This window comes from Oryctolagus cuniculus, chromosome 10 (genome assembly GCF_051225735.1).
Source record: "Oryctolagus cuniculus isolate XC-2025 breed Fujian yellow rabbit chromosome 10, ASM5122573v1, whole genome shotgun sequence".
Taxonomy (NCBI): Eukaryota; Metazoa; Chordata; class Mammalia; order Lagomorpha; family Leporidae; genus Oryctolagus; species Oryctolagus cuniculus.
Window position 1 is genome coordinate 73,669,631 of NC_142876.1, and position 21,061 is coordinate 73,690,691.

Genomic DNA, 21,061 nt, shown 5'->3' on the forward strand with positions numbered 1-21,061 from the left:
AGCCAACCCGGGAAGAACCAGCAGCAAACCCGGGGAGGGCCGAGCAGACGAAAGAACAGCGCAGGGTCCTGTGTCGTTCCTCCATGAAGAGGGGGAGCGACAGTCTCGAACTGGCTGCCGGGCTGGAGGGTGCGGGTCGCGCTGAAGCGCCCCACCCTCCCGTGAGGGAACGGGCGCTGAGGACGGAAATCCCTCTGTGCCACGAAGGGTGTCGGGGTGTGCGACTGTGTGCCCCTTGTGTAGGCGTGTGTGTGTGTGTGTGTGTGTGTGTGTGAGTGCCCACGCGAGCGTGCGGCGGGGGTGATTCCGTGCGCTGCCGCCCTCCTTCCCGACCTGCTGCCCCACTTGGGCCCCCGTGACCGAGCGGGGACAAGGGTCCCCAGGCCCTCAGCTGTCCTCGCGGCGTGGGAGTGTGTGGAGGCGCGGCGGCCGTGCCGGGGGAGGGCGGGCGACCTGTGCGTCAGCGGTGGGGGGGCTGCTGGCGGCCGGGTAGGAGGGAAGGCCCGGGCCGCGGTGGTGTGGGGCGCCGAACCCCCTGGTGCCGGGACCCGCGAGCCGCGGGGCGCAGCCCTGGGCAGGCGTGGAGGCTGCCGGGCACGGCTGGCGTGTGGCTGGGCGATGGCGGCAGGCAGGGGATCCGGCCTAGAAAGAGAGAGTAGGAGTTCCCTGTGGCCAGCGGCAGCCGGAGGAGGTTGGCTCCCCTTGGCTTGGCGGCAGCGTGCCGACTGGGCGCCCGGTGCTGCACTGCAGGTCCTGGGCTGGGCAGGCGGAGGGCTGGAGTTCGGGCACTGGTGCAGGGCTAGGCGGAGGGCGGCTGAGGAGGGGGGGGGAGGAGGAGAAGAGAAGAGAAGAGAAAAGAGGGAGGAGGCGGAGGAGAAGCGGCAGCGGGAGCGGGAGCGGGAGTGGGAATGGGAATGGGAGTGAGAGCGGGGAGCGGGCAGGAGGAGGAGGAGGAGGCGGCGGCGGCGGCGGCGGCTGTGCGGGCGCGCACTCAAGAGGGGCCTGGAGGCGGCCTCTGGCGTCTACGGCCATACCACCCTGAACGCGCCCGATCTCGTCTGATCTCGGAAGCTAAGCAGGGTCGGGCCTGGTTAGTACTTGGATGGGAGACCGCCTGGGAATACTGGGTGCTGTAGGCTTTTGCCCCGCGGCACCCTCCCCTTTTGCTCGCCTTTGGCTGGCTGCCTAGCCACGCCCCCATCCGCCAGCCCGCACGCCGGGACCCCTGCGACCCCCAACGCAGCTCCAGCAGGGGGCAGAAGCCCGACCCCTCCACCTGGCAGCCCCAGCCCGCCCGCGCCTCGGGCCTGGGCCTGGGCCTGGGCCTGGGCACGGGCACGGGCACGGGCACGGGCACGGGCGGGCCGGCCAGCTGTCCCCGGCTGCCGCAGCCCCACCGCCAACCCCGGGGCCCACCCCGGGACACAGGCCACGCCCCGCGCCATCCAGCGCGCCCCCTCCAACCCCAAACCAGCGACTCACCGCCCGCCAGGGCGCTCCCCTGCCGGCCGCCCCAACCCCGCAGCCCGCCGCACCAGCAGCTCCCGGCACCTGCACTCCCACCGCCCCTCCCGGGCTCCTGTCTCCCAGGGAGCCCAATGACTGTGACCACGACCACGACCACGACCACCGCCCGAAGACGACGCCAGGGCGCGGTTGCCCACCACTCAGGGCCCGGTGCCTCGCGCAGCCCAACCCGCGGGCCCTCTGCGCCACCTGGCCGTGCGGCGGCCACGCGCCACAGCCGCGGAAGCCCTCCAGAGCGCAAAGGAGGGACCCCACACCAAGCCTCGCAGGCAATACAGGCACCCTCTCCCTCTGTCTCTGACTTACACCAACACCTACACGTCTCTCTCTCTTTCTCTCTCTCTCTCTGTCTCTCTCTCCTCTCTCTGTCCCCCTCTCCCCCATCAGCCCTGACTCACACAGCATCCAAACGGGGCACCCTTTTGGCAGGCCTGGCAGAGACCCGCGGCCACAGGCTGCGTGCCCACAGGACCTCCCCGGGACAGAGGGTCCGTGGCAGGCAGGCAGCACACAGCCTGTGGTCTCGAACTGGCTGCCGGGCTGGAGGGTGCGGGTCGCGCTGAAGCGCCCCACCCTCCCGTGAGGGAACGGGCGCTGAGGACGGAAATCCCTCTGTGCCACGAAGGGTGTCGGGGTGTGCGACTGTGTGCCCCTTGTGTAGGCGTGTGTGTGTGTGTGTGTGTGTGTGAGTGCCCACGCGAGCGTGCGGCGGGGGTTATTCCGTACGCTGCCGCCCTCCTTCCCGACCTGCTGCCCCACTTGGGCCCCCGTGACCGAGCGGGGACAAGGGTCCCCAGGCCCTCAGCTGTCCTCGCGGCGTGGGAGTGTGTGGAGGCGCGGCGGCCGTGCCGGGGGAGGGCGGGCGACCTGTGCGTCAGCGGTGGGGGGGCTGCTGGCGGCCGGGTAGGAGGGAAGGCCCGGGCCGCGGTGGTGTGGGGCGCCGAACCCCCTGGTGCCGGGACCCGCGAGCCGCGGGGCGCAGCCCTGGGCAGGCGTGGAGGCTGCCGGGCACGGCTGGCGTGTGGCTGGGCGATGGCGGCAGGCAGGGGATCCGGCCTAGAAAGAGAGAGTAGGAGTTCCCTGTGGCCAGCGGCAGCCGGAGGAGGTTGGCTCCCCTTGGCTTGGCGGCAGCGTGCCGACTGGGCGCCCGGTGCTGCAGGTCCTGGGCTGGGCAGGCGGAGGGCTGGAGTTCGGGCACTGGTGCAGGGCTAGGCGGAGGGCGGCTGAGGAGGGGGGGGAGGAGGAGAAGAGAAGAGAAGAGAAAAGAGGGAGGAGGCGGAGGAGAAGCGGCAGCGGGAGCGGGAGCGGGAGTGGGAATGGGAATGGGAATGGGAGTGAGAGCGGGGAGCGGGCAGGAGGAGGAGGAGGCGGCGGCGGCGGCGGCGGCGGCTGTGCGGGCGCGCACTCAAGAGGGGCCTGGAGGCGGCCTCTGGCGTCTACGGCCATACCACCCTGAACGCGCCCGATCTCGTCTGATCTCGGAAGCTAAGCAGGGTCGGGCCTGGTTAGTACTTGGATGGGAGACCGCCTGGGAATACCGGGGGCTGTAGGCTTTTGCCCCGCGGCACCCTCCCCTTTTGCTCGCCTTTGGCTGGCTGCCTAGCCACGCCCCCATCCGCCAGCCCGCACGCCGGGACCCCTGCGACCCCCAACGCAGCTCCAGCAGGGGGCAGAAGCCCGACCCCTCCACCTGGCAGCCCCAGCCCGCCCGCGCCTCGGGCCTGGGCCTGGGCCTGGGCCTGGGCACGGGCACGGGCACGGGCACGGGCACGGGCACGGGCGGGCCGGCCAGCTGTCCCCGGCTGCCGCAGCCCCACCGCCAACCCCGGGGCCCACCCCGGGACACAGGCCACGCCCCGCGCCATCCAGCGCGCCCCCTCCAACCCCAAACCAGCGACTCACCGCCCGCCAGGGCGCTCCCCTGCCGGCCGCCCCAACCCCGCAGCCCGCCGCACCAGCAGCTCCCGGCACCTGCACTCCCACCGCCCCTCCCGGGCTCCTGTCTCCCAGGGAGCCCAATGACTGTGACCACGACCACGACCACCGCCCGAAGACGACGCCAGGGCGCGGTTGCCCACCACTCAGGGCCCGGTGCCTCGCGCAGCCCAACCCGCGGGCCCTCTGCGCCACCTGGCCGTGCGGCGGCCACGCGCCACAGCCGCGGAAGCCCTCCAGAGCGCAAAGGAGGGACCCCACACCAAGCCTCGCAGGCAATACAGGCACCCTCTCCCTCTGTCTCTGACTTACACCAACACCTACACGTCTCTCTCTCTTTCTCTCTCTCTCTCTGTCTCTCTCTCCTCTCTCTGTCCCCCTCTCCCCCATCAGCCCTGACTCACACAGCATCCAAACGGGGCACCCTTTTGGCAGGCCAGGCAGAGACCCGCGGCCACAGGCTGCGTGCCCACAGGACCTCCCCGGGACAGAGGGTCCGTGGCAGGCAGGCAGCACACAGCCTGTGGTCTCTGTGGGGAGCAACTCGGATTGGACTGAGTTACTGGAATTAAGACTTATTCTATGCATCTGCTCTCCCACAATATGGCGCTGGGAGAGGAGCAAACAGCTTCTATGCAGCTGCCTCTTGCCAACTTGAGTGATGACCTCCAGGAGCTGATCCTGCTCCTGATTGGAGGAGAGCAGCGTACTTGGCGTGTGGGCAGCCGAGTTGGGATTGGCGGAAGAGGACTATAAAGGAGGAGAGAGACAACATGCACCAGGAACATCTAAGGGGAACACCTGTGCAGCCCCCGAGAGAGCCGGCCGGCCGGCCGGCGGTGTGCCGCTCCCCCGCGGAAGTGGGGAATGTGGCAGGGGGAACCGCCCTTCCACGGAGGTGGAAGGGACGGTAGCCAACCCGGGAAGAACCAGCAGCAAACCCGGGGAGGGCCGAGCAGACGAAAGAACAGCGCAGGGTCCTGTGTCGTTCCTCCATGAAGAGGGGGAGCGACAGTCTCGAACTGGCTGCCGGGCTGGAGGGTGCGGGTCGCGCTGAAGCGCCCCACCCTCCCGTGAGGGAACGGGCGCTGAGGACGGAAATCCCTCTGTGCCACGAAGGGTGTCGGGGTGTGCGACTGTGTGCCCCTTGTGTAGGCGTGTGTGTGTGTGTGTGTGTGTGTGTGTGTGAGTGCCCACGCGAGCGTGCGGCGGGGGTGATTCCGTGCGCTGCCGCCCTCCTTCCCGACCTGCTGCCCCACTTGGGCCCCCGTGACCGAGCGGGGACAAGGGTCCCCAGGCCCTCAGCTGTCCTCGCGGCGTGGGAGTGTGTGGAGGCGCGGCGGCCGTGCCGGGGGAGGGCGGGCGACCTGTGCGTCAGCGGTGGGGGGGCTGCTGGCGGCCGGGTAGGAGGGAAGGCCCGGGCCGCGGTGGTGTGGGGCGCCGAACCCCCTGGTGCCGGGACCCGCGAGCCGCGGGGCGCAGCCCTGGGCAGGCGTGGAGGCTGCCGGGCACGGCTGGCGTGTGGCTGGGCGATGGCGGCAGGCAGGGGATCCGGCCTAGAAAGAGAGAGTAGGAGTTCCCTGTGGCCAGCGGCAGCCGGAGGAGGTTGGCTCCCCTTGGCTTGGCGGCAGCGTGCCGACTGGGCGCCCGGTGCTGCAGGTCCTGGGCTGGGCAGGCGGAGGGCTGGAGTTCGGGCACTGGTGCAGGGCTAGGCGGAGGGCGGCTGAGGAGGAGGGGGGGGAGGAGGAGAAGAGAAGAGAAGAGAAAAGAGGGAGGAGGCGGAGGAGAAGCGGCAGCGGGAGCGGGAGCGGGAGTGGGAATGGGAATGGGAATGGGAGTGAGAGCGGGGAGCGGGCAGGAAGAGGAGGCGGCGGCGGCGGCGGCGGCGGCGGCTGTGCGGGCGCGCACTCAAGAGGGGCCTGGAGGCGGCCTCTGGCGTCTACGGCCATACCACCCTGAACGCGCCCGATCTCGTCTGATCTCGGAAGCTAAGCAGGGTCGGGCCTGGTTAGTACTTGGATGGGAGACCGCCTGGGAATACCGGGGGCTGTAGGCTTTTGCCCCGCGGCACCCTCCCCTTTTGCTCGCCTTTGGCTGGCTGCCTAGCCACGCCCCCATCCGCCAGCCCGCACGCCGGGACCCCTGCGACCCCCAACGCAGCTCCAGCAGGGGGCAGAAGCCCGACCCCTCCACCTGGCAGCCCCAGCCCGCCCGCGCCTCGGGCCTGGGCCTGGGCCTGGGCCTGGGCCTGGGCCTGGGCCTGGGCACGGGCACGGGCACGGGCGGGCCGGCCAGCTGTCCCCGGCTGCCGCAGCCCCACCGCCAACCCCGGGGCCCACCCCGGGACACAGGCCACGCCCCGCGCCATCCCAGCGCGCCCCCTCCAACCCCAAACCAGCGACTCACCGCCCGCCAGGGCGCTCCCCTGCCGGCCGCCCCAACCCCGCAGCCCGCCGCACCAGCAGCTCCCGGCACCTGCACTCCCACCGCCCCTCCCGGGCTCCTGTCTCCCAGGGAGCCCAATGACTGTGACCACGACCACGACCACCGCCCGAAGACGACGCCAGGGCGCAGTTGCCCACCACTCAGGGCCCGGTGCCTCGCGCAGCCCAACCCGCGGGCCCTCTGCGCCACCTGGCCGTGCGGCGGCCACGCGCCACAGCCGCGGAAGCCCTCCAGAGCGCAAAGGAGGGACCCCACACCAAGCCTCGCAGGCAATACAGGCACCCTCTCCCTCTGTCTCTGACTTACACCAACACCTACACGTCTCTCTCTCTTTCTCTCTCTCTCTCTGTCTCTCTCTCCTCTCTCTGTCCCCCTCTCCCCCATCAGCCCTGACTCACACAGCATCCAAACGGGGCACCCTTTTGGCAGGCCAGGCAGAGACCCGCGGCCACAGGCTGCGTGCCCACAGGACCTCCCCGGGACAGAGGGTCCGTGGCAGGCAGGCAGCACACAGCCTGTGGTCTCTGTGGGGAGCAACTCGGATTGGACTGAGTTACTGGAATTAAGACTTATTCTATGCATCTGCTCTCCCACAATATGGCGCTGGGAGAGGAGCAAACAGCTTCTATGCAGCTGCCTCTTGCCAACTTGAGTGATGACCTCCAGGAGCTGATCCTGCTCCTGATTGGAGGAGAGCAGCGTACTTGGCGTGTGGGCAGCCGAGTTGGGATTGGCGGAAGAGGACTATAAAGGAGGAGAGAGACAACATGCACCAGGAACATCTAAGGGGAACACCTGTGCAGCCCCCGAGAGAGCCGGCCGGCCGGCCGGCGGTGTGCCGCTCCCCCGCGGAAGTGGGGAATGTGGCAGGGGGAACCGCCCTTCCACGGAGGTGGAAGGGACGGTAGCCAACCCGGGAAGAACCAGCAGCAAACCCGGGGAGGGCCGAGCAGACGAAAGAACAGCGCAGGGTCCTGTGTCGTTCCTCCATGAAGAGGGGGAGCGACAGTCTCGAACTGGCTGCCGGGCTGGAGGGTGCGGGTCGCGCTGAAGCGCCCCACCCTCCCGTGAGGGAACGGGCGCTGAGGACGGAAATCCCTCTGTGCCACGAAGGGTGTCGGGGTGTGCGACTGTGTGCCCCTTGTGTAGGCGTGTGTGTGTGTGTGTGTGTGTGTGTGAGTGCCCACGCGAGCGAGCGGCGGGGGTGATTCCGTGTGCTGCCGCCCTCCTTCCCGACCTGCTGCCCCACTTGGGCCCCCGTGACCGAGCGGGGACAAGGGTCCCCAGGCCCTCAGCTGTCCTCGCGGCGTGGGAGTGTGTGGAGGCGCGGCGGCCGTGCCGGGGGAGGGCGGGCGACCTGTGCGTCAGCGGTGGGGGGGCTGCTGGCGGCCGGGTAGGAGGGAAGGCCCGGGCCGCGGTGGTGTGGGGCGCCGAACCCCCTGGTGCCGGGACCCGCGAGCCGCGGGGCGCAGCCCTGGGCAGGCGTGGAGGCTGCCGGGCACGGCTGGCGTGTGGCTGGGCGATGGCGGCAGGCAGGGGATCCGGCCTAGAAAGAGAGAGTAGGAGTTCCCTGTGGCCAGCGGCAGCCGGAGGAGGTTGGCTCCCCTTGGCTTGGCGGCAGCGTGCCGACTGGGCGCCCGGTGCTGCACTGCAGGTCCTGGGCTGGGCAGGCGGAGGGCTGGAGTTCGGGCACTGGTGCAGGGCTAGGCGGAGTGCGGCTGAGGGGGGGGGGGAGGAGGAGGAGAAGAGAAGAGAAGAGAAAAGAGGGAGGAGGCGGAGGAGAAGCGGCAGCGGGAGCGGGAGCGGGAGCGGGAATGGGAATGGGAATGGGAATGGGAATGGGAATGGGAGTGAGAGCGGGGAGCGGGCAGGAGGAGGAGGAGGAGGCGGCGGCGGCGGCGGCGGCGGCGGCGGCGGCTGTGCGGGCGCGCACTCAAGAGGGGCCTGGAGGCAGCCTCTGGCGTCTACGGCCATACCACCCTGAACGCGCCCGATCTCGTCTGATCTCGGAAGCTAAGCAGGGTCGGGCCTGGTTAGTACTTGGATGGGAGACCGCCTGGGAATACCGGGTGCTGTAGGCTTTTGCCCCGCGGCACCCTCCCCTTTTGCTCGCCTTTGGCTGGCTGCCTAGCCACGCCCCCATCCGCCAGCCCGCACGCCGGGACCCCTGCGACCCCCAACGCAGCTCCAGCAGGGGGCAGAAGCCCGACCCCTCCACCTGGCAGCCCCAGCCCGCCCGCGCCTCGGGCCTGGGCCTGGGCCTGGGCACGGGCACGGGCACGGGCACGGGCACGGGCGGGCCGGCCAGCTGTCCCCGGCTGCCGCAGCCCCACCGCCAACCCCGGGGCCCACCCCGGGACACAGGCCACGCCCCGCGCCATCCAGCGCGCCCCCTCCAACCCCAAACCAGCGACTCACCGCCCGCCAGGGCGCTCCCCTGCCGGCCGCCCCAACCCCGCAGCCCGCCGCACCAGCAGCTCCCGGCACCTGCACTCCCACCGCCCCTCCCGGGCTCCTGTCTCCCAGGGAGCCCAATGACTGTGACCACGACCACGACCACGACCACCGCCCGAAGACGACGCCAGGGCGCGGTTGCCCACCACTCAGGGCCCGGTGCCTCGCGCAGCCCAACCCGCGGGCCCTCTGCGCCACCTGGCCGTGCGGCGGCCACGCGCCACAGCCGCGGAAGCCCTCCAGAGCGCAAAGGAGGGACCCCACACCAAGCCTCGCAGGCAATACAGGCACCCTCTCCCTCTGTCTCTGACTTACACCAACACCTACACGTCTCTCTCTCTTTCTCTCTCTCTCTCTGTCTCTCTCTCCTCTCTCTGTCCCCCTCTCCCCCATCAGCCCTGACTCACACAGCATCCAAACGGGGCACCCTTTTGGCAGGCCAGGCAGAGACCCGCGGCCACAGGCTGCGTGCCCACAGGACCTCCCCGGGACAGAGGGTCCGTGGCAGGCAGGCAGCACACAGCCTGTGGTCTCTGTGGGGAGCAACTCGGATTGGACTGAGTTACTGGAATTAAGACTTATTCTATGCATCTGCTCTCCCACAATATGGCGCTGGGAGAGGAGCAAACAGCTTCTATGCAGCTGCCTCTTGCCAACTTGAGTGATGACCTCCAGGAGCTGATCCTGCTCCTGATTGGAGGAGAGCAGCGTACTTGGCGTGTGGGCAGCCGAGTTGGGATTGGCGGAAGAGGACTATAAAGGAGGAGAGAGACAACATGCACCAGGAACATCTAAGGGGAACACCTGTGCAGCCCCCGAGAGAGCCGGCCGGCCGGCCGGCGGTGTGCCGCTCCCCCGCGGAAGTGGGGAATGTGGCAGGGGGAACCGCCCTTCCACGGAGGTGGAAGGGACGGTAGCCAACCCGGGAAGAACCAGCAGCAAACCCGGGGAGGGCCGAGCAGACGAAAGAACAGCGCAGGGTCCTGTGTCGTTCCTCCATGAAGAGGGGGAGCGACAGTCTCGAACTGGCTGCCGGGCTGGAGGGTGCGGGTCGCGCTGAAGCGCCCCACCCTCCCGTGAGGGAACGGGCGCTGAGGACGGAAATCCCTCTGTGCCACGAAGGGTGTCGGGGTGTGCGACTGTGTGCCCCTTGTGTAGGCGTGTGTGTGTGTGTGTGTGTGTGTGTGTGTGTGAGTGCCCACGCGAGCGTGCGGCGGGGGTGATTCCGTGCGCTGCCGCCCTCCTTCCCGACCTGCTGCCCCACTTGGGCCCCCGTGACCGAGCGGGGACAAGGGTCCCCAGGCCCTCAGCTGTCCTCGCGGCGTGGGAGTGTGTGGAGGCGCGGCGGCCGTGCCGGGGGAGGGCGGGCGACCTGTGCGTCAGCGGTGGGGGGGCTGCTGGCGGCCGGGTAGGAGGGAAGGCCCGGGCCGCGGTGGTGTGGGGCGCCGAACCCCCTGGTGCCGGGACCCGCGAGCCGCGGGGCGCAGCCCTGGGCAGGCGTGGAGGCTGCCGGGCACGGCTGGCGTGTGGCTGGGCGATGGCGGCAGGCAGGGGATCCGGCCTAGAAAGAGAGAGTAGGAGTTCCCTGTGGCCAGCGGCAGCCGGAGGAGGTTGGCTCCCCTTGGCTTGGCGGCAGCGTGCCGACTGGGCGCCCGGTGCTGCAGGTCCTGGGCTGGGCAGGCGGAGGGCTGGAGTTCGGGCACTGGTGCAGGGCTAGGCGGAGGGCGGCTGAGGAGGGGGGGGAGGAGGAGAAGAGAAGAGAAGAGAAAAGAGGGAGGAGGCGGAGGAGAAGCGGCAGCGGGAGCGGGAGCGGGAGTGGGAATGGGAATGGGAATGGGAGTGAGAGCGGGGAGCGGGCAGGAGGAGGAGGCGGCGGCGGCGGCGGCGGCGGCGGCTGTGCGGGCGCGCACTCAAGAGGGGCCTGGAGGCGGCCTCTGGCGTCTACGGCCATACCACCCTGAACGCGCCCGATCTCGTCTGATCTCGGAAGCTAAGCAGGGTCGGGCCTGGTTAGTACTTGGATGGGAGACCGCCTGGGAATACCGGGGGCTGTAGGCTTTTGCCCCGCGGCACCCTCCCCTTTTGCTCGCCTTTGGCTGGCTGCCTAGCCACGCCCCCATCCGCCAGCCCGCACGCCGGGACCCCTGCGACCCCCAACGCAGCTCCAGCAGGGGGCAGAAGCCCGACCCCTCCACCTGGCAGCCCCAGCCCGCCCGCGCCTCGGGCCTGGGCCTGGGCCTGGGCCTGGGCCTGGGCCTGGGCCTGGGCCTGGGCCTGGGCACGGGCACGGGCACGGGCGGGCCGGCCAGCTGTCCCCGGCTGCCGCAGCCCCACTGCCAACCCCGGGGCCCACCCCGGGACACAGGCCACGCCCCGCGCCATCCCAGCGCGCCCCCTCCAACCCCAAACCAGCGACTCACCGCCCGCCAGGGCGCTCCCCTGCCGGCCGCCCCAACCCCGCAGCCCGCCGCACCAGCAGCTCCCGGCACCTGCACTCCCACCGCCCCTCCCGGGCTCCTGTCTCCCAGGGAGCCCAATGACTGTGACCACGACCACGACCACCGCCCGAAGACGACGCCAGGGCGCAGTTGCCCACCACTCAGGGCCCGGTGCCTCGCGCAGCCCAACCCGCGGGCCCTCTGCGCCACCTGGCCGTGCGGCGGCCACGCGCCACAGCCGCGGAAGCCCTCCAGAGCGCAAAGGAGGGACCCCACACCAAGCCTCGCAGGCAATACAGGCACCCTCTCCCTCTGTCTCTGACTTACACCAACACCTACACGTCTCTCTCTCTTTCTCTCTCTCTCTCTGTCTCTCTCTCCTCTCTCTGTCCCCCTCTCCCCCATCAGCCCTGACTCACACAGCATCCAAACGGGGCACCCTTTTGGCAGGCCAGGCAGAGACCCGCGGCCACAGGCTGCGTGCCCACAGGACCTCCCCGGGACAGAGGGTCCGTGGCAGGCAGGCAGCACACAGCCTGTGGTCTCTGTGGGGAGCAACTCGGATTGGACTGAGTTACTGGAATTAAGACTTATTCTATGCATCTGCTCTCCCACAATATGGCGCTGGGAGAGGAGAAAACAGCTTCTATGCAGCTGCCTCTTGCCAACTTGAGTGATGACCTCCAGGAGCTGATCCTGCTCCTGATTGGAGGAGAGCAGCGTACTTGGCGTGTGGGCAGCCGAGTTGGGATTGGCGGAAGAGGACTATAAAGGAGGAGAGAGACAACATGCACCAGGAACATCTAAGGGGAACACCTGTGCAGCCCCCGAGAGAGCCGGCCGGCCGGCCGGCGGTGTGCCGCTCCCCCGCGGAAGTGGGGAATGTGGCAGGGGGAACCGCCCTTCCACGGAGGTGGAAGGGACGGTAGCCAACCCGGGAAGAACCAGCAGCAAACCCGGGGAGGGCCGAGCAGACGAAAGAACAGCGCAGGGTCCTGTGTCGTTCCTCCATGAAGAGGGGGAGCGACAGTCTCGAACTGGCTGCCGGGCTGGAGGGTGCGGGTCGCGCTGAAGCGCCCCACCCTCCCGTGAGGGAACGGGCGCTGAGGACGGAAATCCCTCTGTGCCACGAAGGGTGTCGGGGTGTGCGACTGTGTGCCCCTTGTGTAGGCGTGTGTGTGTGTGTGTGTGTGTGTGTGTGTGTGAGTGCCCACGCGAGCGTGCGGCGGGGGTGATTCCGTGCGCTGCCGCCCTCCTTCCCGACCTGCTGCCCCACTTGGGCCCCCGTGACCGAGCGGGGACAAGGGTCCCCAGGCCCTCAGCTGTCCTCGCGGCGTGGGAGTGTGTGGAGGCGCGGCGGCCGTGCCGGGGGAGGGCGGGCGACCTGTGCGTCAGCGGTGGGGGGGCTGCTGGCGGCCGGGTAGGAGGGAAGGCCCGGGCCGCGGTGGTGTGGGGCGCCGAACCCCCTGGTGCCGGGACCCGCGAGCCGCGGGGCGCAGCCCTGGGCAGGCGTGGAGGCTGCCGGGCACGGCTGGCGTGTGGCTGGGCGATGGCGGCAGGCAGGGGATCCGGCCTAGAAAGAGAGAGTAGGAGTTCCCTGTGGCCAGCGGCAGCCGGAGGAGGTTGGCTCCCCTTGGCTTGGCGGCAGCGTGCCGACTGGGCGCCCGGTGCTGCAGGTCCTGGGCTGGGCAGGCGGAGGGCTGGAGTTCGGGCACTGGTGCAGGGCTAGGCGGAGGGCGGCTGAGGAGGGGGGGGAGGAGGAGAAGAGAAGAGAAGAGAAAAGAGGGAGGAGGCGGAGGAGAAGCGGCAGCGGGAGCGGGAGCGGGAGTGGGAATGGGAATGGGAATGGGAGTGAGAGCGGGGAGCGGGCAGGAGGAGGAGGAGGCGGCGGCGGCGGCGGCGGCGGCTGTGCGGGCGCGCACTCAAGAGGGGCCTGGAGGCGGCCTCTGGCGTCTACGGCCATACCACCCTGAACGCGCCCGATCTCGTCTGATCTCGGAAGCTAAGCAGGGTCGGGCCTGGTTAGTACTTGGATGGGAGACCGCCTGGGAATACCGGGGGCTGTAGGCTTTTGCCCCGCGGCACCCTCCCCTTTTGCTCGCCTTTGGCTGGCTGCCTAGCCACGCCCCCATCCGCCAGCCCGCACGCCGGGACCCCTGCGACCCCCAACGCAGCTCCAGCAGGGGGCAGAAGCCCGACCCCTCCACCTGGCAGCCCCAGCCCGCCCGCGCCTCGGGCCTGGGCCTGGGCCTGGGCCTGGGCACGGGCACGGGCACGGGCACGGGCACGGGCACGGGCGGGCCGGCCAGCTGTCCCCGGCTGCCGCAGCCCCACCGCCAACCCCGGGGCCCACCCCGGGACACAGGCCACGCCCCGCGCCATCCAGCGCGCCCCCTCCAACCCCAAACCAGCGACTCACCGCCCGCCAGGGCGCTCCCCTGCCGGCCGCCCCAACCCCGCAGCCCGCCGCACCAGCAGCTCCCGGCACCTGCACTCCCACCGCCCCTCCCGGGCTCCTGTCTCCCAGGGAGCCCAATGACTGTGACCACGACCACGACCACCGCCCGAAGACGACGCCAGGGCGCGGTTGCCCACCACTCAGGGCCCGGTGCCTCGCGCAGCCCAACCCGCGGGCCCTCTGCGCCACCTGGCCGTGCGGCGGCCACGCGCCACAGCCGCGGAAGCCCTCCAGAGCGCAAAGGAGGGACCCCACACCAAGCCTCGCAGGCAATACAGGCACCCTCTCCCTCTGTCTCTGACTTACACCAACACCTACACGTCTCTCTCTCTTTCTCTCTCTCTCTCTGTCTCTCTCTCCTCTCTCTGTCCCCCTCTCCCCCATCAGCCCTGACTCACACAGCATCCAAACGGGGCACCCTTTTGGCAGGCCAGGCAGAGACCCGCGGCCACAGGCTGCGTGCCCACAGGACCTCCCCGGGACAGAGGGTCCGTGGCAGGCAGGCAGCACACAGCCTGTGGTCTCTGTGGGGAGCAACTCGGATTGGACTGAGTTACTGGAATTAAGACTTATTCTATGCATCTGCTCTCCCACAATATGGCGCTGGGAGAGGAGAAAACAGCTTCTATGCAGCTGCCTCTTGCCAACTTGAGTGATGACCTCCAGGAGCTGATCCTGCTCCTGATTGGAGGAGAGCAGCGTACTTGGCGTGTGGGCAGCCGAGTTGGGATTGGCGGAAGAGGACTATAAAGGAGGAGAGAGACAACATGCACCAGGAACATCTAAGGGGAACACCTGTGCAGCCCCCGAGAGAGCCGGCCGGCCGGCCGGCGGTGTGCCGCTCCCCCGCGGAAGTGGGGAATGTGGCAGGGGGAACCGCCCTTCCACGGAGGTGGAAGGGACGGTAGCCAACCCGGGAAGAACCAGCAGCAAACCCGGGGAGGGCCGAGCAGACGAAAGAACAGCGCAGGGTCCTGTGTCGTTCCTCCATGAAGAGGGGGAGCGACAGTCTCGAACTGGCTGCCGGGCTGGAGGGTGCGGGTCGCGCTGAAGCGCCCCACCCTCCCGTGAGGGAACGGGCGCTGAGGACGGAAATCCCTCTGTGCCACGAAGGGTGTCGGGGTGTGCGACTGTGTGCCCCTTGTGTAGGCGTGTGTGTGTGTGTGTGTGTGTGTGTGTGTGTGAGTGCCCACGCGAGCGTGCGGCGGGGGTGATTCCGTGCGCTGCCGCCCTCCTTCCCGACCTGCTGCCCCACTTGGGCCCCCGTGACCGAGCGGGGACAAGGGTCCCCAGGCCCTCAGCTGTCCTCGCGGCGTGGGAGTGTGTGGAGGCGCGGCGGCCGTGCCGGGGGAGGGCGGGCGACCTGTGCGTCAGCGGTGGGGGGGCTGCTGGCGGCCGGGTAGGAGGGAAGGCCCGGGCCGCGGTGGTGTGGGGCGCCGAACCCCCTGGTGCCGGGACCCGCGAGCCGCGGGGCGCAGCCCTGGGCAGGCGTGGAGGCTGCCGGGCACGGCTGGCGTGTGGCTGGGCGATGGCGGCAGGCAGGGGATCCGGCCTAGAAAGAGAGAGTAGGAGTTCCCTGTGGCCAGCGGCAGCCGGAGGAGGTTGGCTCCCCTTGGCTTGGCGGCAGCGTGCCGACTGGGCGCCCGGTGCTGCAGGTCCTGGGCTGGGCAGGCGGAGGGCTGGAGTTCGGGCACTGGTGCAGGGCTAGGCGGAGGGCGGCTGAGGAGGGGGGGGAGGAGGAGAAGAGAAGAGAAGAGAAAAGAGGGAGGAGGCGGAGGAGAAGCGGCAGCGGGAGCGGGAGCGGGAGTGGGAATGGGAATGGGAATGGGAGTGAGAGCGGGGAGCGGGCAGGAGGAGGAGGAGGCGGCGGCGGCGGCGGCGGCGGCTGTGCGGGCGCGCACTCAAGAGGGGCCTGGAGGCGGCCTCTGGCGTCTACGGCCATACCACCCTGAACGCGCCCGATCTCGTCTGATCTCGGAAGCTAAGCAGGGTCGGGCCTGGTTAGTACTTGGATGGGAGACCGCCTGGGAATACCGGGGGCTGTAGGCTTTTGCCCCGCGGCACCCTCCCCTTTTGCTCGCCTTTGGCTGGCTGCCTAGCCACGCCCCCATCCGCCAGCCCGCACGCCGGGACCCCTGCGACCCCCAACGCAGCTCCAGCAGGGGGCAGAAGCCCGACCCCTCCACCTGGCAGCCCCAGCCCGCCCGCGCCTCGGGCCTGGGCCTGGGCCTGGGCCTGGGCCTGGGCCTGGGCCTGGGCACGGGCACGGGCACGGGCGGGCCGGCCAGCTGTCCCCGGCTGCCGCAGCCCCACTGCCAACCCCGGGGCCCACCCCGGGACACAGGCCACGCCCCGCGCCATCCCAGCGCGCCCCCTCCAACCCCAAACCAGCGACTCACCGCCCGCCAGGGCGCTCCCCTGCCGGCCGCCCCAACCCCGCAGCCCGCCGCACCAGCAGCTCCCGGCACCTGCACTCCCACCGCCCCTCCCGGGCTCCTGTCTCCCAGGGAGCCCAATGACTGTGACCACGACCACGACCACCGCCCGAAGACGACGCCAGGGCGCAGTTGCCCACCACTCAGGGCCCGGTGCCTCGCGCAGCCCAACCCGCGGGCCCTCTGCGCCACCTGGCCGTGCGGCGGCCACGCGCCACAGCCGCGGAAGCCCTCCAGAGCGCAAAGGAGGGACCCCACACCAAGCCTCGCAGGCAATACAGGCACCCTCTCCCTCTGTCTCTGACTTACACCAACACCTACACGTCTCTCTCTCTTTCTCTCTCTCTCTCTGTCTCTCTCTCCTCTCTCTGTCCCCCTCTCCCCCATCAGCCCTGACTCACACAGCATCCAAACGGGGCACCCTTTTGGCAGGCCAGGCAGAGACCCGCGGCCACAGGCTGCGTGCCCACAGGACCTCCCCGGGACAGAGGGTCCGTGGCAGGCAGGCAGCACACAGCCTGTGGTCTCTGTGGGGAGCAACTCGGATTGGACTGAGTTACTGGAATTAAGACTTATTCTATGCATCTGCTCTCCCACAATATGGCGCTGGGAGAGGAGAAAACAGCTTCTATGCAGCTGCCTCTTGCCAACTTGAGTGATGACCTCCAGGAGCTGATCCTGCTCCTGATTGGAGGAGAGCAGCGTACTTGGCGTGTGGGCAGCCGAGTTGGGATTGGCGGAAGAGGACTATAAAGGAGGAGAGAGACAACATGCACCAGGAACATCTAAGGGGAACACCTGTGCAGCCCCCGAGAGAGCCGGCCGGCCGGCCGGCGGTGTGCCGCTCCCCCGCGGAAGTGGGGAATGTGGCAGGGGGAACCGCCCTTCCACGGAGGTGGAAGGGACGGTAGCCAACCCGGGAAGAACCAGCAGCAAACCCGGGGAGGGCCGAGCAGACGAAAGAACAGCGCAGGGTCCTGTGTCGTTCCTCCATGAAGAGGGGGAGCGACAGTCTCGAACTGGCTGCCGGGCTGGAGGGTGCGGGTCGCGCTGAAGCGCCCCACCCTCCCGTGAGGGAACGGGCGCTGAGGACGGAAATCCCTCTGTGCCACGAAGGGTGTCGGGGTGTGCGACTGTGTGCCCCTTGTGTAGGCGTGTGTGTGTGTGTGTGTGTGTGTGTGTGTGTGAGTGCCCACGCGAGCGTGCGGCGGGGGTGATTCCGTGCGCTGCCGCCCTCCTTCCCGACCTGCTGCCCCACTTGGGCCCCCGTGACCGAGCGGGGACAAGGGTCCCCAGGCCCTCAGCTGTCCTCGCGGCGTGGGAGTGTGTGGAGGCGCGGCGGCCGTGCCGGGGGAGGGCGGGCGACCTGTGCGTCAGCGGTGGGGGGGCTGCTGGCGGCCGGGTAGGAGGGAAGGCCCGGGCCGCGGTGGTGTGGGGCGCCGAACCCCCTGGTGCCGGGACCCGCGAGCCGCGGGGCGCAGCCCTGGGCAGGCGTGGAGGCTGCCGGGCACGGCTGGCGTGTGGCTGGGCGATGGCGGCAGGCAGGGGATCCGGCCTAGAAAGAGAGAGTAGGAGTTCCCTGTGGCCAGCGGCAGCCGGAGGAGGTTGGCTCCCCTTGGCTTGGCGGCAGCGTGCCGACTGGGCGCCCGGTGCTGCAGGTCCTGGGCTGGGCAGGCGGAGGGCTGGAGTTCGGGCACTGGTGCAGGGCTAGGCGGAGGGCGGCTGAGGAGGGGGGGGAGGAGGAGAAGAGAAGAGAAGAGAAAAGAGGGAGGAGGCGGAGGAGAAGCGGCAGCGGGAGCGGGAGCGGGAGTGGGAATGGGAATGGGAATGGGAGTGAGAGCGGGGAGCGGGCAGGAGGAGGAGGCGGCGGCGGCGGCGGCGGCGGCGGCTGTGCGGGCGCGCACTCAAGAGGGGCCTGGAGGCGGCCTCTGGCGTCTACGGCCATACCACCCTGAACGCGCCCGATCTCGTCTGATCTCGGAAGCTAAGCAGGGTCGGGCCTGGTTAGTACTTGGATGGGAGACCGCCTGGGAATACCGGGGGCTGTAGGCTTTTGCCCCGCGGCACCCTCCCCTTTTGCTCGCCTTTGGCTGGCTGCCTAGCCACGCCCCCATCCGCCAGCCCGCACGCCGGGACCCCTGCGACCCCCAACGCAGCTCCAGCAGGGGGCAGAAGCCCGACCCCTCCACCTGGCAGCCCCAGCCCGCCCGCGCCTCGGGCCTGGGCCTGGGCCTGGGCCTGGGCACGGGCACGGGCACGGGCACGGGCACGGGCGGGCCGGCCAGCTGTCCCCGGCTGCCGCAGCCCCACCGCCAACCCCGGGGCCCACCCCGGGACACAGGCCACGCCCCGCGCCATCCAGCGCGCCCCCTCCAACCCCAAACCAGCGACTCACCGCCCGCCAGGGCGCTCCCCTGCCGGCCGCCCCAACCCCGCAGCCCGCCGCACCAGCAGCTCCCGGCACCTGCACTCCCACCGCCCCTCCCGGGCTCCTGTCTCCCAGGGAGCCCAATGACTGTGACCACGACCACGACCACGACCACCGCCCGAAGACGACGCCAGGGCGCGGTTGCCCACCACTCAGGGCCCGGTGCCTCGCGCAGCCCAACCCGCGGGCCCTCTGCGCCACCTGGCCGTGCGGCGGCCACGCGCCACAGCCGCGGAAGCCCTCCAGAGCGCAAAGGAGGGACCCCACACCAAGCCTCGCAGGCAATACAGGCACCCTCTCCCTCTGTCTCTGACTTACACCAACACCTACACGTCTCTCTCTCTTTCTCTCTCTCTCTCTGTCTCTCTCTCCTCTCTCTGTCCCCCTCTCCCCCATCAGCCCTGACTCACACAGCATCCAAACGGGGCACCCTTTTGGCAGGCCAGGCAGAGACCCGCGGCCACAGGCTGCGTGCCCACAGGACCTCCCCGGGACAGAGGGTCCGTGGCAGGCAGGCAGCACACAGCCTGTGGTCTCTGTGGGGAGCAACTCGGATTGGACTGAGTTACTGGAATTAAGACTTATTCTATGCATCTGCTCTCCCACAATATGGCGCTGGGAGAGGAGAAAACAGCTTCTATGCAGCTGCCTCTTGCCAACTTGAGTGATGACCTCCAGGAGCTGATCCTGCTCCTGATTGGAGGAGAGCAGCGTACTTGGCGTGTGGGCAGCCGAGTTGGGATTGGCGGAAGAGGACTATAAAGGAGGAGAGAGACAACATGCACCAGGAACATCTAAGGGGAACACCTGTGCAGCCCCCGAGAGAGCCGGCCGGCCGGCCGGCGGTGTGCCGCTCCCCCGCGGAAGTGGGGAATGTGGCAGGGGGAACCGCCCTTCCACGGAGGTGGAAGGGACGGTAGCCAACCCGGGAAGAACCAGCAGCAAACCCGGGGAGGGCCGAGCAGACGAAAGAACAGCGCAGGGTCCTGTGTCGTTCCTCCATGAAGAGGGGGAGCGACAGTCTCGAACTGGCTGCCGGGCTGGAGGGTGCGGGTCGCGCTGAAGCGCCCCACCCTCCCGTGAGGGAACGGGCGCTGAGGACGGAAATCCCTCTGTGCCACGAAGGGTGTCGGGGTGTGCGACTGTGTGCCCCTTGTGTAGGCGTGTGTGTGTGTGTGTGTGTGTGTGTGTGTGAGTGCCCACGCGAGCGTGCGGCGGGGGTGATTCCGTGCGCTGCCGCCCTCCTTCCCGACCTGCTGCCCCACTTGGGCCCCCGTGACCGAGCGGGGACAAGGGTCCCCAGGCCCTCAGCTGTCCTCGCGGCGTGGGAGTGTGTGGAGGCGCGGCGGCCGTGCCGGGGGAGGGCGGGCGACCTGTGCGTCAGCGGTGGGGGGGCTGCTGGCGGCCGGGTAGGAGGGAAGGCCCGGGCCGCGGTGGTGTGGGGCGCCGAACCCCCTGGTGCCGGGACCCGCGAGCCGCGGGGCGCAGCCCTGGGCAGGCGTGGAGGCTGCCGGGCACGGCTGGCGTGTGGCTGGGCGATGGCGGCAGGCAGGGGATCCGGCCTAGAAAGAGAGAGTAGGAGTTCCCTGTGGCCAGCGGCAGCCGGAGGAGGTTGGCTCCCCTTGGCTTGGCGGCAGCGTGCCGACTGGGCGCCCGGTGCTGCACTGCAGGTCCTGGGCTGGGCAGGCGGAGGGCTGGAGTTCGGGCACTGGTGCAGGGCTAGGCGGAGTGCGGCTGAGGGGGGGGGGAGGAGGAGGAGAAGAGAAGAGAAGAGAAAAGAGGGAGGAGGCGGAGGAGAAGCGGCAGCGGGAGCGGGAGCGGGAGCGGGAATGGGAATGGGAATGGGAATGGGAATGGGAGTGAGAGCGGGGAGCGGGCAGGAGGAGGAGGAGGAGGAGGAGGAGGCGGCGGCGGCGGCGGCGGCGGCGGCGGCTGTGCGGGCGCGCACTCAAGAGGGGCCTGGAGGCAGCCTCTGGCGTCTACGGCCATACCACCCTGAACGCGCCCGATCTCGTCTGATCTCGGAAGCTAAGCAGGGTCGGGCCTGGTTAGTACTTGGATGGGAGACCGCCTGGGAATACCGGGGGCTGTAGGCTTTTGCCCCGCGGCACCCTCCCCTTTTGCTCGCCTTTGGCTGGCTGCCTAGCCACGCCCCCATCCGCCAGCCCGCACGCCGGGACCCCTGCGACCCCCAACGCAGCTCCAGCAGGGGGCAGAAGCCCGACCCCTCCACCTGGCAGCCCCAGCCCGCCCGCGCCTCGGGCCTGGGCCTGGGCCTGGGCCTGGGCACGGGCACGGGCACGGGCACGGGCACGGGCACGGGCGGGCCGGCCAGCTGTCCCCGGCTGCCGCAGCCCCACCGCCAACCCCGGGGCCCACCCCGGGACACAGGCCACGCCCCGCGCCATCCAGCGCGCCCCCTCCAACCCCAAACCAGCGACTCACCGCCCGCCAGGGCGCTCCCCTGCCGGCCGCCCCAACCCCGCAGCCCGCCGCACCAGCAGCTCCCGGCACCTGCACTCCCACCGCCCCTCCCGGGCTCCTGTCTCCCAGGGAGCCCAATGACTGTGACCACGACCACGACCACGACCACCGCCCGAAGACGACGCCAGGGCGCGGTTGCCCACCACTCAGGGCCCGGTGCCTCGCGCAGCCCAACCCGCGGGCCCTCTGCGCCACCTGGCCGTGCGGCGGCCACGCGCCACAGCCGCGGAAGCCCTCCAGAGCGCAAAGGAGGGACCCCACACCAAGCCTCGCAGGCAATACAGGCACCCTCTCCCTCTGTCTCTGACTTACACCAACACCTACACGTCTCTCTCTCTTTCTCTCTCTCTCTCTGTCTCTCTCTCCTCTCTCTGTCCCCCTCTCCCCCATCAGCCCTGACTCACACAGCATCCAAACGGGGCACCCTTTTGGCAGGCCAGGCAGAGACCCGCGGCCA

At 70.0% G+C, this 21,061-nt stretch overlaps 9 non-coding genes across 9 annotated transcripts; all 9 read left to right on the forward strand.

Moving 5' to 3' along the window:
• The first annotated feature begins 1,020 nt into the window (after positions 1-1,020).
• LOC149123853 (5S ribosomal RNA) lies at positions 1,021-1,139 on the forward strand. The gene has a single exon (XR_016215508.1). It is a non-coding gene; the product is annotated as a 5S ribosomal RNA (ribosomal RNA).
• A 1,822-nt stretch (positions 1,140-2,961) lies between these two features.
• LOC149123854 (5S ribosomal RNA) lies at positions 2,962-3,080 on the forward strand. The gene has a single exon (XR_016215535.1). It is a non-coding gene; the product is annotated as a 5S ribosomal RNA (ribosomal RNA).
• A 2,319-nt stretch (positions 3,081-5,399) lies between these two features.
• LOC149123855 (5S ribosomal RNA) lies at positions 5,400-5,518 on the forward strand. The gene has a single exon (XR_016215536.1). It is a non-coding gene; the product is annotated as a 5S ribosomal RNA (ribosomal RNA).
• Positions 5,519-7,869: 2,351 nt separating this feature from the next.
• LOC149123856 (5S ribosomal RNA) lies at positions 7,870-7,988 on the forward strand. Its single transcript, XR_016215624.1, has one exon. It is a non-coding gene; the product is annotated as a 5S ribosomal RNA (ribosomal RNA).
• A 2,312-nt stretch (positions 7,989-10,300) lies between these two features.
• LOC149123857 (5S ribosomal RNA) lies at positions 10,301-10,419 on the forward strand. The gene has a single exon (XR_016215538.1). It is a non-coding gene; the product is annotated as a 5S ribosomal RNA (ribosomal RNA).
• A 2,331-nt stretch (positions 10,420-12,750) lies between these two features.
• On the forward strand, positions 12,751-12,869 carry LOC149123858 (5S ribosomal RNA). Its single transcript, XR_016215539.1, has one exon. It is a non-coding gene; the product is annotated as a 5S ribosomal RNA (ribosomal RNA).
• A 2,318-nt stretch (positions 12,870-15,187) lies between these two features.
• On the forward strand, positions 15,188-15,306 carry LOC149123859 (5S ribosomal RNA). The gene has a single exon (XR_016215540.1). It is a non-coding gene; the product is annotated as a 5S ribosomal RNA (ribosomal RNA).
• Positions 15,307-17,625: 2,319 nt separating this feature from the next.
• Positions 17,626-17,744, forward strand: LOC149123860 (5S ribosomal RNA). The gene has a single exon (XR_016215541.1). It is a non-coding gene; the product is annotated as a 5S ribosomal RNA (ribosomal RNA).
• Positions 17,745-20,097: 2,353 nt separating this feature from the next.
• On the forward strand, positions 20,098-20,216 carry LOC149123861 (5S ribosomal RNA). Its single transcript, XR_016215542.1, has one exon. It is a non-coding gene; the product is annotated as a 5S ribosomal RNA (ribosomal RNA).
• Positions 20,217-21,061: the final 845 nt, after the last annotated feature.